Raw genomic sequence first — 18563 nt, 5'->3', positions numbered from 1 at the left:
GGGAGTTTCTCCACTAAAGTTCTCATTTCTAAGATACAATAGTGAAATCATTTAAATTTATAAGAACAAGAGCCATTCTCCAATTTATATATGATCAAAGAATATGAACAGGTTGTTTTCAGAGGAAGAAATAACCGTATAAAATGCTCTAAATCACTAAGGATTAGATAAATATATATTAAAATAACTCTGAGGTTCCGGCTCACTCTTTTCAGATTGGAAAAGTTGACAAAAAGGGAAAATGATAAATACTTTAGGCACTGTGGATACATATGCATATTAGTGCACTGCTGGTGGAACCGGTCCAGCCATCCTGGAAAGCAATTGGGAACTCTGCCCAAAAGGTGATAAAACTGCATACTCTTTGACCCAGCAATACCTCTACTATGTCTGTTACCCATAAAGATCAAAGGAAAAGATAAAGGAAAAGGACCCAGATGAATAAAAATATTTACAGCAGTTTGTCTTGTGGTGGCAAAGAATTGGGGGTGCCTATCAATTACCGAATGGTTGAATAAGTTAAGGTATATGAATGGAGTATTATTGTGCTATAAGAAATGATGGAGATAGTTTCAAAGAAACCTGAAAAAAGCATGAATTAGTACAGAATAAAGTGAATAAAATCAGGAGAATAATTTATACAATAACAACAATATTATGAAGATGATCAACTTGGGAAGTCTTAGGAATTCTGATAGACACAATGACCAACTTGCCTCCTGATAGGAGAGATGATGGACTCAGTGCAGATTGAAATATATTTTGATGGGGCATGGCTAATGTGGGGATTTGTTTTGCTTTGGTATATATATTTGTAACAAAAGACTTTTTTCTTGCTTTCTTAATTGAGGGTGGGGGAAGTAGGAAGGAAAGAATGTAGATGCTCTTTTGAAAAAATGTAATAAGATAATGCAAATATCTTCCATGTCTTATTTCTTAAATACAGTAAATCACATTAGGAATTTTGAAATAACTTATAGCTCCCTAAGTTTCCAACACAGTAGGATGTAAAATCCATCAGTTGTGAAGGTCTGAAAAGATGTGGTAGAAATGCAATATTATGAGGAGTATAAAGAGACTGAGGTTTTCAACAATTAAAATACCATATTATGTTATTTAGGTTTCCCTGCTGACAGATATGCATAAAAAGATAGGAATTCAGGCAAAGTGGGTGCCTCCTTACGTCTATCTTTTATTCTAACTTAAATTCATTTGCAGCCGAGCCAGAACGTATAAGATTGTGGGGGCCCTATGTTAGATAGTTATCTATAATAAGAGACTTTGATCTTCTGCCAAAGCTTAAGGGTCCAAAAGAAAAGACCTAATTTTAGTCTTGGGTCACTTTTCCTGGCTCTCATTAGTTGGATTTAATGGCTATACTGTATATAGTGTAGTCAATGTTAAAGACCAGTCTAAAGTGTTTTCAGCCTACCCTTATTGAAAAGGGATCTAGCCACTACACCCTCACAAACTCAAGCTGGGATGATTTGGCTAACTCTGACGACATGGCCCAGAAAATAAAAGTGGAGGACAATGCCAAGTAGAGAGACGCTGAGACCAGTGAAGAGACTATATAAGGCCATCAGAGCCCAGGGGAGTTGAGAAGAACAAGACCAACAGAGATACTGCACCAAGAACGGAGAAGTCCAGGCTAGCCAGTGGAGTGGCATGTCCAGCAGACACACCACATCAAGAGACAATGTGTCCTACATTTGTGGAAAGAATGCCCTATTTCAAATCCCTTTTATTTCATCAAATGTCTTTGTTTGGAACTCAATCCTTTTATTGACTAGAGCAAAAGTAAATGCATCATTGAGGACTCATGAGCTGCTATATTTAGTAGATGTGGCCCACAGAGTTCCTGTGACTGCTTGTGTTCTCATCTGTTACTCCAGATCAGTTTCTAGATTAGATTCCCAGGCTTAGGAATGCTGGCCGCAGCACTAGTCACATTCAAGAGACTCAAAGATAACAGTCCATTTATTGACTACTTGCTGGTTGAAGTTATAGATGTCATTGTACCATTTCTCTGCTGTCCAGATAGCAAAGAACAGTACCATGTATATCTTGGACATGCATGTGAGGGAAAAAGCAGGGATCAGTCTTCTGCTGGGTTTAGATGTATTTGAAGCTTTTAAAAATGTGTCATTGTATTCTCTGTACTCTTTTGTGCATATAAGTCCCAAAGTTACCTTTCTAGAACACTAAAGATTTAGTTAGCTCAGGAGAGACAAGATGCTCTCAAGATGTGAAATTTTAATGAAGCCAACATGTATGTTTACTATAAAGGGGAAAAAGGGGGAAGCCGTCTAAAGGGAATGATGTGTGAACTCATAGAACAACTAAGATTTTCACACATACAGAAGATGGAAGGAAAAGCATCAGCTAAAAATCAATACCAATGGATAAAATGGCCCTATAGGAAGGCTGAGGTTTGTATTAAATGCTGCAGGACAAAAAAGGGGGCAGGGGCTTAAGAAAAACTAGGAAACAAGCAGAAAATGATAGTGATAAGATTATTAATCTGAGTGGATGGGAAGTTGATAACAGACAGAAAAGACAAGACTAATCAATCCCTGTGTTGCTTCTGTCTTCTGTATCAAGAAAAATGACCTTTAGATTGGAAAATATAGAACAAAATTATCTTCAGGGAGAGGGAACCCAAGATGAATGGGGGTTTAATAAAAGAATATAGAGCTGTCCTCATTGAATTTATGTCACCAGACCCAGATGAACTATATGCCAAGGTACTAAAAGAACTTACGGATGTAATTGCTGAATGACCATTGTAATGTTTGGAAAATTGTGTAGAGCAGGAGATGTGTCACAGCTGGAGATGGCCAGATATGTCAGTTTTCAAAAATGTAAAGAATGTGGCATTTTCAGACCATATCTCACTTAAATGCCTATCAGAGTTCTAGAGTATATTATTAAAAGGATGCTTTGTGAGTATTTATAAAGGAAGTAATGATCATTTAAAAAAAGTTTGTTGTTGTTCAGTTGTGTCAGACTTTGTGACCTTTTGGGTTTTTTTTTAGCAAAGATACTGGAATGGTTTGCCATTTCCTTCTCTAGCTCATTTTACAGATGAGGAAACTGAGGCAAATAGGCTTAAGTGACTTGCCCAGGGTCACACAGCTAGTAAGTGTCTGAGGCCAGATTTGAACTCAGAAAGATGAGTCTTCCTGACTCCAGGCCCAGCACTCTATCCACTGTGCCACCTAGCTTCCTAAAAACAGTTAACCTGGGCAAATCTCATTTATTTTTATGATAGTTAACCTAGATTTTAGGAAGGCATTTGAAAAATTATTTCACCATATCTTTGCAGACAAGGTGCAGAAATGTAGGCCTTACAGTGAAATGATTTTTGAACTACTTGAACAACCAGTTCCCTCCCACCCTAAAGATGAATAATGCATTAATGTTGAACTAAAATTATCTAGTAAAATGCTCATAGGTCTCTGCCTCCAATCTCGTTCTGTTCTACATTTTTATCAGATTTGGATGAAGTCATAGATGGCATGCTTATCAAATTAGCAGATGACACTAAGCTAGGAATGATGGCATTGGATATTATAATTGAAATTGAAAAAAATAAGCTAGAATGATTTAGCAAATTTAATAAGGTGAAATTTAATGGAGGTAAATGTGAAGACAAATTGATTTTAAAAGACAAACAAACAAGTACCTCGCGAGTACGGATGGGTAAAGTGGTATAGCTAGAAAATACCTAGTATGAAAAAGCAATCTGGGGGTCTTAGTGGATGACTTATGACCATATGACCTATCAGTATGATGTGGATGACAAAAAAGTCCATGTAATCTGAGGTTGGATTAATAGCAACATACCTTTCAAAATAAAAGTTGTAAGACTGCTCCTCTACTTAGTTCTAGTCTGATCATGTTTGTAATACTATGTTCAGCTCTGATCTAGGACACACATTGACACCCCGGAATACATTCAGAGGAGGGCAGCCACATGGTGAGGGTACTAGAGAGCATGCCTTACACAGATCAGTTCAAGGAACCAAGAATGTCTACTCTGGAGACTGAGTGGGAGGGGAGACAGATAGTATTTATCTTCAAGTATTTAAAAGAGATAGGATCACTCTAATAATATCTGACATTTGTATAAAACTCTAAAGTTTTCAGAAACATCTGTTTACATCATCTCATTTGATTCTCATAAACAACTCTGTGGGGTGGGCGCTCTCATCTCCAACTTTTACAGTTGAGGAAACTGAACCTCAGAGTAGTTAAGTGACTTGCCTGGGGTCCCACAGCCAGTGAATATTTGAAGTGGGATTTGAGCTCAGATCTCCTTGACTCCAAGCCCAGTAATTTATTCACTAGAAGAGAAAGTAGGCTGGTTTAACTTGGTCTCAGAGAGAAGTGCTAGGGTGAAACATGCATAGAGGCAGATTTAGATTCTGCTGGCATGAAAAAACTTTCTAAGAATAAGAGCTATCCAAAAGTAGCATGGGATGTCTTTGGAGGTTTTGGGTTTCCTTCCCTGGAAATCTTCAAACAAAAATCAGATGGCCACTTGGGGATGTTGTCGAAAGATTTCCTGTGAATCAGTGGTCTTCTTAGTACTGGGGGAGGGGAAGTCTGAGAGATGCTGCAGTAGAAGGAGTATGGATTTTGGAATCAAAGAGCATTTCCAAATCCTACCTTTCTTATTTACTACATTTGTGACCTTGGGCAAGTCACATAACTTTTCTAGGCCTGTTTCTTCATTGAAAAAATAAATGAGGAGGACTAGATGAACTCTAAGCCCTCTTTGAACTCTAAATCTACCAATCCATCTCCAGGTTAGGAGATGGGTGACTTTAGGGTCTGTTTCGCTGATTTGGGATCACATGACTTACTCAATAAATTACATTTGTTATATCAAGCGGCTCCCTGTATCCTGAAAGGTAGCCTAAGTGAGAAAAGAACGAAGCTTGGACTATTTATATATATATAATCTTAATGCTAAATTCAGTTAAATGAATAATTATTTTGAAGGAAAAAAAAAGCTGGATTCAGACAAAGAACCAGTAATCACTTCTCTCCCTCAATCCTTAGTCCTTCCCCATGAAGCATTCTTTTGTGTATATGTTACCAGACAACATATGGCTGTCTCCTCTAGTGGTCTGATGAGAAAAACATTCTTAGAAGCAACTTCTCCACAGACATAAACATTCTTCATGGCAATAAAGCTCTGTGTTTTATTCTTGTGGATCAGAATTTTGCGGTTTTATTTGAGTATGTATTAAAGTTTTATATGTGGATATCCTTACATTTCTTGTCTCAGGGAAATGGCATTTTAGAACTATTCAATTTTACTGAAGGTGTTAAATCTCTATTTATTTCTTCTTTAAGAAGGAATAAAGGAGTAGGCTTGCATGCATGACCCGCTGGGTGTGTTCAGCCACACCCTAATGTGTCGTGTCTCTTATGGTCATGGGACCATAGATTTGGAGCTGCGTTTTTTAAAGTTGTTTAGTTGTTAATTTAAAAAATAAGTTTAAATAACTTTTAGGAATAAAAATGTCCCTCACAATTGAGTATTCAATATATGTTGCCCTGAAAAAATAAAATTCCCTGGGCAACACTCTTAGTGACATGTTGTAGGCATTTCTGTGAGTGAGAGAGGAAAAGGGAGGGGAAGGAGAAAAGCATCAACCTGGATGAATGAGGCCAGTTTGAGACACAGGGGTTGTCTCTCTCCCATTGCCCCCAACTCAGAGCTAGCAATCCAGGTGTAGGGATCCAGGTGGAAACAGGGCAGGATGAAGGATGTACCTCTCGACATCCAATTCATGTGGGACCATTGGATTTTGCCTGTATGGTATGAAAACCAGATCTGTGTTCACCCTTAACTTCCAAATCAGATAACATGAGCTGTAACTTATGATTTTCCTATACTTTAGAGTGTACGCCAGAGTCCCTCATGTCATAGAAATCATAAAAGAATTTTAATCATCTGTCTGGGCACATTGTAAAAAATAAGAAAAGGCCATTAGATTTGCTAGTTAAGAGATCATTGGTAACTTGGAGAATACATTTTCAGCTGAATGACTGTTAGAAATCAGATTGCAGAGGTTTAGAAAAGAATCATCATTGTTGTTCAGTCACAACCCATTCTTCATGACCCCATAGACTATAGCATGCCAGACCCTTCTATCGTCCTCTGTCTCCCAAAGTTTGTCCAAGTTCATGTTTGTTGCTTCCACGACACTGTCAATCCATCTCATCCTCTCCTGTCCCCTTCTCCTTTTGCCTTCAATCTTTCCCCACATCAGGGTCTTTTCCAAAGAGTCCCATCTTCTCATTGTATGGCCAAAGTATTTAAGCTTCACTTTCAGTATTTGACCTTTAAATAAAGTCTGAATTAATATCTCTAAGTATAATATCTTTAAGTACTGATTTCATCTCCTTGTTACCCAAAGGACTCAAAATTCTTTTCCAGCACCACAATTTGAAAGCATTGATTCTGTGGCACTTAGCTTTCCTTATGTTCCAACTCTCCTCACCATACATTGGTACTGGAAAAGCCATAGCTTTGATTGTATGGACCTTTGTCAGCAAGGCAAGGTTTCTGCTTTTGTATGTATGCTGTATGTTGTCTAGATTTGCCATAGCTTTCTTTTCAAGAAACAAGCATGTTTTAATTTCATGGCTTCAGTGATCATTATCTGCAGTGATCTTTGAATCCAAGAATATAAACCTGGGTTTCACTTTCTCACCAATGCACACAATTTCCATGGAGGGCATGGTCATGCATTTGAAGAAAACTAACAGGGAAGCACAAGTATCTATATAGTTAGGGCCACTCAGGATATCCTTGTTCTCTTTAGAGAGTAGTTTGTACTACGAATCAATTTTGTTGAGCAAAATTGGATTCTCTGCTATCTTCTCTGCTTTTCTTAATGGCTCTCCTATAGGACGAAGCCACTTTTTGCTACTCTCAGATTGTTAAAGCAATATCAAGCTCTTTTAGGGGGCAGCCACCCTTGGCAGGGCTCTGAGGAAGGGTTAAGCAATTTCAATGGCAAGTCTTAAGACAGAGAACTGCAAGGCCCCTTAGATTTAGGTGCTCTGAGGAACTTCTGCATTTAAACTATCTATAGCCAAAGGGCCATGCAGCCAGCTCTTCAAATAGTAAGGAATTTTGTTTTCACCAACTAGCTTTCAACACCACCATACCTCTTCTCCAATAATCATAGATCATTCCAAAGCTGATGTAAAGGGTGTCTTTCCTACCTCTGCCTCTTTCTCTAAAACTCTTGAGGGCAATAAAAGACAACAAAGGCAGAAAACTTCCAATGCAGTTTCACCTCTGTCAGGCTATAGAAGGCAAAACTGTCTTTAACTTGCCAGTTAGCTCTTAGCAAAGGAATACCTCTTTTCTAATCAGAATGGATGCCCAGCAAAATGGTTGTAGAACCCTATCTGTTAGTTCGGTTTCCCTCATCTCCTGTATTTAGTCTTCTGTGAGCAACACCTCCCATTGCTGCCTCTTTCTTCCGTTCCTGACTTCTCTTGTGCTCAATTTCTTCTCTTGCTTTGATCTTCATCTGGGCATCTCCTAAACCTCTTCTCTTGATCTCAAATACTTCACATCAGATGTTCCTCATAAGTCGTGATTCACTTAGGATGTAAAGCTCAAAAAAATCCATGTTTCTGTGAAGTATGCTTTGAAAAACATCATCTTGTCATCCAGAAGCAGTTATTTGATTTAGAATATCTCAGTTATAACCTTTAGACCTCTGAAAATAGTCATATGTAAATGAACTGATGGACCACAATGCCTTGCAGGCATCTTTTACTGAGTCAGTCTTCTATATTCAAACAGGTCCTCTCAGTATTATTATCTGAAGAACAGTGGTTATTTTTTTTCAGATCCTCAGAACAATCTGTGCCTTCCTACAAGCATTTTTTTCTGAGAGGGTATGTTTCTTCTCAAATTGATTTTATCAGTGTTCCTTACATAAATGTTCTTCTCCTGTCTTTAACAACCCAAAAGTTCACATAATAAAAGGGCTGTACCTTACAGAAGATTTACATAGAACAATGTAAATGATGATTACAACAGTGTAGACTAAGTCCCCATGGAGAGGCAACAAATCTTTGGTCAATTACAACTGTTGGCATTTGTACCATACTGCCAAAGTTGAAGGGTACCTGCTTCCTTTCTATTCTAACTGTCTTGAGAGGGGGGAGGGATTTATTTTACAAGGAGATTTCCTGATAAATATCTGCTGTGTTAAAATACATCAATAATTTTTAAGGAACCATTTGCAATTAGCTATAGATTTTAACATACATCACATCAATCTGTATGTGATATCTCAAACCAAGGGATCTACCATAGCCATCCCAACTTTGTTCTTCTACCACTTCTATTGTCACTGGATAGTCGATGACTACCTACCCAACTTTCTTGAGCATTATCTTTTCTTCCAAACCCTCTATTCCGCCCAAATCTCCTGTTGTTAATGAAGGTGTTACCTTTTTCTTTTTTTTTAATTTAATATATTTAGTTTTCAGCATTGATTTTCACAAGAGTTTGAATTACATATTTTCTCCCAATTTATACCCCCCCCAAGATGGCATATATTCTGGTTGCCCTGTTCCCCAGTCAGCCCTCCCTTCTGTCACCCCACTCCCCTCCCATCCCCCTTTCCCTTCCTTTCTTGTAGGGCAAGATAAATTTCTACACCCCATTGCCTGTGTATCTTATTTTCTAGTTGCATGCCAAAAACTTTTTTTTTTGTTTTTCAACATCTGTTTTTAAAACTTAGAGTTCCAAATTTTCTCCCCTCTTCCCTTCCCACCCACCCTCCCTAAGAAGTCAAGCAATTCAACATAGGCCACATGTGCATAATTATGTATAACTCTTCCACAATACTCATGTTGTGAAAGACTCACTATGTTTTGCTCCTTCCCAACCCATCCCCCTTTATTGAATTTTCTCCCTTGACCCTGTCCCCTTTCCAAAGTGTTTGTTTTTGATTACCTCCACCCCCATCTTCCCTCCCTTCTCTCATCCCCCCCTTTTTTATCTTCTTCTTCCTCCTTTTTTTCCTGTGGGGTAAGTTACCCAATTGAGTATGTATGGTATTCCCTCCTCAGGTCAAATCTGCTGAGAGCGAGATTCACTCATTCCCCCTCACCTAACTTCTCTTCCCTTCCTACAGAACTGCTTTTTCTTGCCACTTTTATGCAAGATAATTTACCCCATTTTATCTCTCCCTATCTCCCTCTCTCAATATATTCCTCTCTCATCCCTTAATTTGATTTTATTTCTTTTAGATATCTTCCATTCATCTTCAACTCACCCTGTGCCCTCTCTCTCTCTCTCTCTCTCTCTCTCTCTCTCTGTATATATATATATATATATATATATATATATATACACACACACATACATATACATACATACACACTCACATACACATATATATATATATACATAAACATATATATATATATGCATATTCCCTTCAGCTACCCTAATACTGAGGTCTCATCAATCATACATGTCATCTTTCCATGTAGGAATGTAAACAAAACAGTTCAACTTTAGTAAGTCCCTTGCAATTTCTTTTTCTTGATTACCTTTTCATGCTTCTCTTGATTCTTGTGTTTGAAAGTCAAATTTTTATTCAGCTCTGGTCTTTTCACTGAGAAAGCTTGAAAGTCCTGTATTTTATTGAAAATTCATATTTTGCCTTGGAGCATGATACTCAGTTTTGCTGGGTAGGTGATTCTAGGTTTTAATCCTAGCACCATTGACCTCCGGAATATTGTATTCCAAGCCCTTCGATCTCTTAATGTAGAAGCTGCTAGATCTTGTGTTATTCTGATTGTGTTTCCACAATACTCAAATTGTTTCTTTCTGGCTGCTTGCAGGATTTTCTCCTTGATCTGGGAGCTCTGGAATTTGGCAACAATATTCCTAGGAGATTTCTTTTTGGGATCCATTTGAGGAGGCAATCGGTGGATTCTTTCAATTTCTATTTTGCCCTGTGGCTCTAGAATATCAGGGCAGTTCTCCTTGATAATTTCTTAAAAGATGATATCTAGGCTCTTTTTTTGATCATGGCTTTCAGGTAGTCCAATAATTTTTAAATCATCTCTCCTAGATCTATTTTCCAGGTCAGTGGTTTTTCCAATGAGATATTTTACAGTGTCTTCCATTTTTTCATTCCTTGATTTCTCATCAAGTCACTAGCTTCCACTTGCTCCAATCTCATTTTTAAGGTAGTATTTTCTTCAGTGGTCTTTTGGACCTCCTTTTCCATTTGGCTAATTCTGCCTTTCAAGGCATTCTTCTCCTCATTGGCTTTTTGGAGTTCTTTTGCCATTTGAGTTAGTCTATTTTTTAAGGGGTTGTTTTCTTCAGTGTATTTTTCAGTATTTTTTGGGTCTCCTTTAGCAAGTCATTGACTTGTTTTTCATGGTTTTCTCTCATCCTTCTCATTTCTCTTCCCAATTTTTCCTCTACTTCTCTAACTTGCTTTTCCAAATCCTTTTTGAGCTCTTCCATGGCTTGAGACCAGTTCATGTTTTTCTTGGAGGCTTTTGTTGTAGGCTCTTTGACTTTGTGGACTTCTTCTGGCTGTATGTTTTGGTCTTCTTTGTCACCAAAGAAAGAATCCAAAGTCTGAGACTGAATCTGGGTGCGTTTTTGCTGCCTGGCCATATTCCCAACCAACTTGACCCTTGAGTTTTTCAGTGGGGTATGACTGCTTGTAGACTAAAGAGTTCTATGTTCCACGCTTGGGGGGGATGTACCAGCTCTGCCACACCAACACTCCTCCTTCCCCAAGAACCCCCAACCGGGACTGGGCTTAGATCTTCAGCAGGCTGTGCACTTCTGCTCTGATCCGCCACTTAATTCCTCCCACCAGGTGGGCCTGGGGCCGGAAGCAACTGCAGCTGTACTTCTGTAGCTGCCCCACTTCCGCTGCTCCCAGGATGGTCCCGCAGCTTTTCCCACTAACCTTCTCTGTTGTCTTTGGTGTTTGTGGGTTGAGAAGGCTGGTAACTGCTGCAGCTCACTGATTCAGGGCGCTAGGGCACACTCCGCCCGGCTTCTGGTCTGGTTGGTCCGCGCCACTCACCCTGGGCTCTGCTCTGCTCCACTCCGCTCTGCTCCCAGCTCCATGTGGGATAGACCTCACCCAGAGACCATCCAGGCTGTCCTGGGCTGGAGCCCTGCTTCCCTCTGCTCTTTTGTGGGTTCTGAAGTTCTAGAATTGGTTCAGAGCCATTTTTTATAGGTTTTCGGAGGGACTCAGTGGGGAGCTCATGCTAGTCCCTGCTTTTCAGTCGCCATCTTGGCTCTGCCCCCGAGGTGTTACGTTTTTCCAAGTCACTCAGGCTCACAATTTCTGTGTCATGCTCCACTCTTCTCTTGTCTTCACTTCACATAGTCAAAGTGCTATCAAGTATTTTAATGTCTACTTTCACAACATAAAACCCTCCATTTGGCTTTTAAAGTTCTTTACAATTTGGCCCTCTACTAGCTTTCCTGTTTTCTTACACATTATCTTTTACCATGTATTCATCGATCCACTGACATTGGTTTCTTTGCTGTTCCACAAACAAGACACTCCATCTCTCAGCTCTAGGTTTTTCTTTGGTGGTTGCTCATGCCTGGAACGTTTCTCATCTCTGCCTCCTGGCTTCCCTGCCTTCTTTTAAGACTCAACTAAAATCCCATCATCTTCAGAAAGTTTTTCCCAACCCCTCTTAATCCTAATGCCTTCCCTCTCTTAATTATTTTCTGTTTATCCTATTCGTAGCTAGTTTGTGAATACATATTTGCTTGTTGTCTCTCCAATTAGATTGGGAGCTCCTTGAGGGCAGGGATTATCTTTTGTCTCTTTTTATATCCCTTGTGCTTAGCATACGATAAAATGAAAGAATTACTATAAAATGCTTAGCATAGTGCCTGGCACATAGTACCCATGATAGAAATGTTACCTATTATTATTATTACTAAAAACTGACTTGTCCTTGGAAAAGGGCAGCACTTTCTGTGATCCTTAGATCTGGGAACCCAGAGCATCCAATTCAGAAGCTGTGCCACCATTCTTTGTCAAACATCCAGTTGAGGCAAAAGCTTGGACTAGATCTCAGGACTCATTCTCAAGCTTATTGCTTTCTCCACCATGACATTATTAAGGAAGTTTTGAACTTAATCCTAGGAGATAATTGTTTCATATCATAATTGCATACAAGTGCTCAATAAGAGAAGACATGCCTATTAAATGTTAAATAAATTAAACATATGGATAAAAATGCAGAATTTGTCAAACATCTGGATTTTTCCAAATTTCCTACAGCTTCTACTTACTTCAAGAGGTTGTTCTGAGGATAACACTTCACAAACTATAAAGCATTTTAGGAATGGGAGCTATTGCTTTTATTACAACCTAGCTATAATGGATAGAAATATGACCTCAGAGTCAGGAAGAGCTAGATTTAAGTCTGACAAGTGTTGGCTGTGTGACCCTGGACAAATCTCAGTGTGATAGTTAACTCTCTAAGACTAGAACAGAGGTTCCCCATTGTTACACTGTTGGTGGAGTTGTGAACTGTTCCAGCCATTCTGGAGAACAATTTGGAACTATGCCCAAAGGGCTATAAAAATGTGCATACCCATTGACCCAGCAATACCACTTCTAGGGCTGTATCCCAAAGAGATCACACAAGTGGGAAATGGACCAGTATGTACAAAAATATTTATAGCATCTCTTTTTGTGGTGGCAAAGAATTGGAAATCAAGGGGATGCCTATCAATTGGGGAATGGATAAACAAATTGTGGTATATGAATGTAATGGAATGCTATTGTACTAAAAGAAATGAGAAGCAGACAGACTTCATTATAATCTGGAAAGACTTATATGAACTGATGCTGAGTGAGGGGAGCAGAACCAGGAGAACATACACGATTACAGACACACGGTATCTGTAAGGACTAACCGATAGACTTGGCTCCTCTCATCAATGCAAGGTTCAAAGACAGCTCCAAAAGACTCATGATGGAAAAAGCTATGCACATCCAGAGAAAGAATTACGGAGTCTGAATGCTGATTGAGGCAAACTATTTGCTCTCTTTTTTTTTCCTTCTTTTCTGGTTTCATTTCTTCTTTCTCATGTTTCATTCCATTGGTTATAATTCTTCTTTACAACTAGACCATTATCTAAATAAGTTCAATGTGAAGGTATATGTAGAACCTACATTGGATTACATGCCATCTTGGGGGAAGAGGAGAGGAGAGGGAGGGAGAGAAAATTTGGAACCCCAAAACTTGTGGAAAAAGAACAGAGCTTCCCAAACTCATTTGGTCTGCCACCCCCCTTTTTGAAAATTTATTTTTAATTTTTAGTTTACAACAATTTGTTTAGCCATTCCCCTAGAAGTATTACTGCTGGGTCAATGGATATGCACATTTTTATAGCCTTTTGGGCATAGTTCCGAATTGTTCTTCAGAATGTCTGGATCAGTTCACAACTCCACCAACAATGTAACAATGTTCCAATTTTCCCACATCCTCTCCAGCATTTATGATTTTCCTGTTTTGTCATGTTAGCCAATCTGACAGGAGAGATGTGGTACCTGAGAATTGTTTTGCTTTGCATTTCTCTAATCAATAGTGATTTAGAGCAGTTTTTCCTATGACTGTAGATATCTTTAATTTCTTCCTCTGAAAACTGCTTGTTCATATCCTTTGACCATTCTACCACCCCCTTTTAAAAAATACTCAGCCCCCAACCTGAATTCTACTTCCTTTAATCCTTTAATGGTTTTTTAAAATTTGAATCATTTAAAAGTATAATTTTTTATAAATGATGCATCTTAAATTTAATAATTTATTGTAAATGTATTGAAATTTTGCATGATGCAATATTGTATCATGTAACTGCAATAGCATCATATTGTTAACAAATCATTACATGTACATATTTCTGCCGATGCATGCTGGACTTCCCAACAACGCATGACGCTCACCTGCCAACATTTGCTTGTTAAGACATGTTGGCAGATTTGACCACTTGCATTTTGTGTTTATTTGGAAAATTATGTAATCAGTACGACTCTAACTCTGTTACACAACAGATGAATCGTACAAATGGTTTTTCAAAATTTTATTTTCTCTTCTTTCCTTATGCTTTCACTGTCCTCTTATTTTTTATTCAACATCCCCCAATTGCACCCAAGTCTACCACCCCCCGGATCATTCCAACACCCCCCCCCAGAGAGCAGTATCACCCACTTTGGGAACCTATGCACTAGAATTGGCTCATCATATTGGTAAGGGGAGTATGCTCATCTTGGAATTTTCCATATTGATAAAATTGAAGGATCAGTGCCTATCCCAATCTTATACCTGATGGGAATGTACTATATACTGACTTGGGTTGTATCATTCCACTTAAATTCCCTGACTGCCATCTAAAGATAGGAATTTTGGAAACATTAAAATATAGATTCCTTGGCATCTATCCAGGGCCTTTGTTTATTTTCTGAATGTTAATATCATAATTTGTTTGCTTACAATACACTTGATTTTAAAATCTCTTTGTTCTTAACTAGAGAGGAAAATAAATTCACTCAGTTACTCAAGTGGCAATTAACCTCTCCACACTGGCAGAACCGAGTGACCACTCATAACAGTAAAACTGGCTAGACGTATGCTTTTAATGCTCTTTTGTGCTTTGCATAGCTTAGATATTTTTCTAGTGTAAGGGTGGGAGTCGATTGACTCAATGAGCTGCTCACTCCACTTAGCATCTAACTTAAAGAAACTTAACAAAATATTCTAGACCTGATATTTTTATGAGATAAGAATGTTACTATTGAATCAATTTGATTATCAACCCACTCCACTTAAAGTAAGGTTATTTCTATTGAATCAAGCAATAGAAGATATCAGACTAGGTGTGAGAAATCCTGGAAAGCCATTGGATAAAACGTGAGGTTCAAATTGATCAAGGATCCTTGGTGTCTTCTACAAAAGAGTAAGTCAGATCAGAACTTATACATCCTAGTTCTGAGTGAAGAAACAGAAGTTTCAACCAAAACAGTGAGAAGAAACCACTTGGTAGCAGCAGAAAGACTTTGTCTTCTTTCCTTCCCATGTTCTGACACTTGATCAGAGGAAGACCTTGTGGACTTTGAAAATTCTGGGAGATTTTGTAGTTACTATGAACATTCTAGCAACATTCCCAGAAGAGATAGCACACTGTCTACAATAAGAGTCCAGGACAAACTCAACACACTGGGAAAAGCAGCCATACCAAGGGTTATGGTGATGATTATAAAACCTGAGGATGCCTGCAAAAGGGATTCTAAGACCTATGAGTTAATCTGTGGGCCATTGTGCTCTACATTTAAGCCTTCTTTCCCCTAGGCTATGTATTTATGATTCAGAGAGTGTATTACTGACTTTGGGGGGATATATTATACCAACCGTTTTTACTATATCTCAATAAATGACTTAGTATTATTACTAAATTTTTATAAATACCTCTTTCCAAAAGTGTCAGGTCTAGCTGACAAATTCACATCAATTGATAATCATGGAAGGGAAGGTATACCAGTGGGGGCTTGCAAGTTGTATTACTAGAATAGAAAATCATTCTTCAATCTCTGTAGGTTACCTTTAGGACCTAGAGGAGGAGAAGCAGAGATGCCCTCTGTCATTTTAACCTGTCATTGAGAGAAAGAAAATAGGTCCAGAGTCTTTGATACTCTAAGTTATTTTTTTATCTTTTCATGTATCTATTTATATATCTATAAATACTGTTAATTTATTTTTATTATAAAGTTAATTTTAATTTATTATCATTTTAAAGTTAACATTTCATCCTGAAATGGTCATCCCTTCCTTTAAACTCCTTTAGTAATCATTGCTTCTATAATTTATTTGTCAATAAACCTTGTAATATATTTTTCCTAAGTCTTCCTTTATTTTGTCCAGTTGTTAATTAAGTAAATCATTTTTTAAAACTTTTGGATGGTGTTTTTGTTTAACTTTAGATGTGAGATCACAGGTCTACATACGTGAGTACGTGTATATACATACAAATGTGCTTGTGTGCAATATGCCTGTGTGTACACATATCCACATTCATTTCCACGGGATTGTGTATACCATAAATGCATGTCCACACACACATATGTATTTGTATGCATGCATTTATATATGTATCATATACATATACACATCTATATTTATATTTATAAGTAAGGGGGCCTTGGGAGCATGTTCACGTTGCCCAACATGGAAGTACCTTGCATCCTGCATTTTCCTACCACGTGAGTAGGAGTAACTTTCTCTGATTGTCTACAAAACCAAAATGGGCTGGATGTCTTTAAAACTGGCCCATGTAGGACCATCTCTCTCTTTTCTGTGAGCTGTTTCTTGTGTCCAGTGGGTAGACACAGTTCCCCCATGGTGCAGACACAATAAACTGAACTGGTAGGAAGGATACTTTTTCTGTTCCACTCCACCTTTTGCGCCTAATGGTATTTGTTTCTCTTTCTGTTTGTCCTCAGTTTCAGGTGGTGATCCCCACTGGAGTCAGGAGTTTGAGCTATGGCAGCCTTGGATCCAGGATTACAGGATATTGCAGTCATCCAGCCTGGCAGAGGGGTACTGAGAAGCCAGGGTGCCTAGATCTCAGACCCAAGGGTGGTTTTGGACTCAGAACTGGATTGTTCTCTATAGAAAATGAGCTTAGCAGTTTGTATATTTGTTATTATAACTTTGAAGTAAATATTTTTTTTGTAAAAGCTAATATGACTGTTAGGACCTGAGATGCAAGGAACCACCCCTTACACTTGGGAGAATACCATCAGTAGGGGCTGGAGCCTTTTTCAGAGAGCCTACTGTCCTCCCCACCACCCCAAGAGGTAGCAGAGAACCCTAGGGGAGGGGTGAGATGTAACATATCTGGCCATTAGGCAGTGGGGGCAAAGGTAGTCAGTTACATGTATACATATACATGTACATACACATACACATATATATCATATCAAATGTGACATGATATGAATATTATATAATATGTGATAATTTACCGTGTTACTGTGAGAAGGACTAAGTTTAATCCACTTGTTGAGAATGTTATAGTGGTGATCAGATTATGGGTTTGGAGAAGGAAATGGCAAACCACCCCAATATCTTTGCCAAGAAAACCCCAAATGGAGTCACAAAGAGCTGGACAGGACTGAAAAATGACTGAACAACAGCTAGAAAGAAGATTATGAACTAGATGGCTGCTGAAGTCCCTTCTTATTCTCAAATTTGTGATTCTGTGATTAAAATACCATCAAATGAAAACCTATATTTGCCTACTGTGATAACCTCGGGGGGGATAAAAGTCATATGTGAGATGGGAAAGGAAGAAAGGGATGGGGGAGAGAGAGGAGAGGAGAGGAGAGAGGGAGAGAGAGAGATTGAGATTGAGAGAGGGGAGAGACCAGGAGACGGAGACATGGAGAGACAGAGAGAAAGAAAGAGAGAATCTATTACTTAACAGTGTACCAAGCTCTGTGCTAAGTGCTGTGAATGCAAACACTAGACAGTCCCTGTGCTTAAGGAGTTTATATAATAATAGAAGAAAACACAAAGGCATGCTGGAAGATGGGGATAAAAGGCAGAGGAGGCCATATGGTCATGCCAAACTACTATGTAAAAAGCTTGAAAAGCTCCCTTGTTTCTTAGAAAGTTGAAAATCACTTTGTCAGAAAATTTTGCCAAGCATTGGCCTCACCTGTTACTTCTTGGCCATTCTAATTCATTTGACACCTCTATTTTGACCTGAGTGTCGCAGATAGGAGCTTATTCGGCTTTGCTCCTTCCTGTTGAAATAGCAGGGATAAAGCTACAAATTGATCAATTAACTTACTGCTGAAATTCAGTAGCTTCTGGAATAGAACAAATATTAACTCTGGCAGCTACATCACTGCCACAAAACGGCCTAGTGAAGAAACTGGGAGAGTTGAACATATTTAAAATGTGATCTGTTTAGAGGTGTAAAGTATGATAATTTCCCATATACATTAGTTTATATTTTTTTACAAAAATTTTTACAAAAAGTAGCTTTTATGCTTTGGGCCAGATGTTATACACAACTATATACATATATCTACATAATAATAATATTTATATAGTGTTTACAAAGTGCTTTATATATATTATCTCATTTGATTCTCACAATAACCCTGTAAAGTAGGTGTTTTGTATTAAGCTCAATTTTACAGATGAGGAAACTGACCCTCAGAGAGGTTCAGTGACTTGCCCTGGATCACACAATAATTGTCTGAGGTGAGACCCTCCTCTTCTTAACTGCAGTGCTCTATCCATTTGGCAATACTGCCTCTGTGTGTGTAGTATATATGGATATATTCGCTACATAGAAAATTAATCTAAAATATTACATGCAGAATAGAAAAATATTAAAAATGAAAGTTTAGAGTAATAAAGAACAAAGCAAATCAAGCTGGAATATAACTAGGCCACTGGCTTTATCATCTCATATTTCTCAAATG

Source organism: Trichosurus vulpecula, chromosome 7 (assembly GCF_011100635.1).
Source record: "Trichosurus vulpecula isolate mTriVul1 chromosome 7, mTriVul1.pri, whole genome shotgun sequence".
Taxonomy (NCBI): domain Eukaryota; kingdom Metazoa; phylum Chordata; class Mammalia; order Diprotodontia; family Phalangeridae; genus Trichosurus; species Trichosurus vulpecula.
This window is presented reverse-complemented; position numbering follows the sequence as displayed.